This window comes from Penaeus monodon, chromosome 22, assembly GCF_015228065.2.
Source record: "Penaeus monodon isolate SGIC_2016 chromosome 22, NSTDA_Pmon_1, whole genome shotgun sequence".
Taxonomy (NCBI): domain Eukaryota; kingdom Metazoa; phylum Arthropoda; class Malacostraca; order Decapoda; family Penaeidae; genus Penaeus; species Penaeus monodon.
In genome coordinates, this window is record NC_051407.1 from 39,943,497 (window position 1) to 39,943,739 (window position 243).

The window sequence follows — 243 nt, forward strand, 5'->3', positions numbered from 1 at the left end:
TCTTTTTATATTAGTGTTGTTTTTGTTCGTTTTTAAACTTCCCCTTTTTTTATTGTTCACACGTTTGACTGGCGCTTGTTATCTATTTGAATAACTCTAAAAATCTATTCAAATATATATGTCTTCGACCTTTTTTTTCTTCCTTTCTGCTTTTCACCCCTTTCAAATTTATGTATCATACTCTCTCTTTATTATGCAAGCCACAATCCGCCAGAAATAAGCATGATTTCTCATCCTAACCTT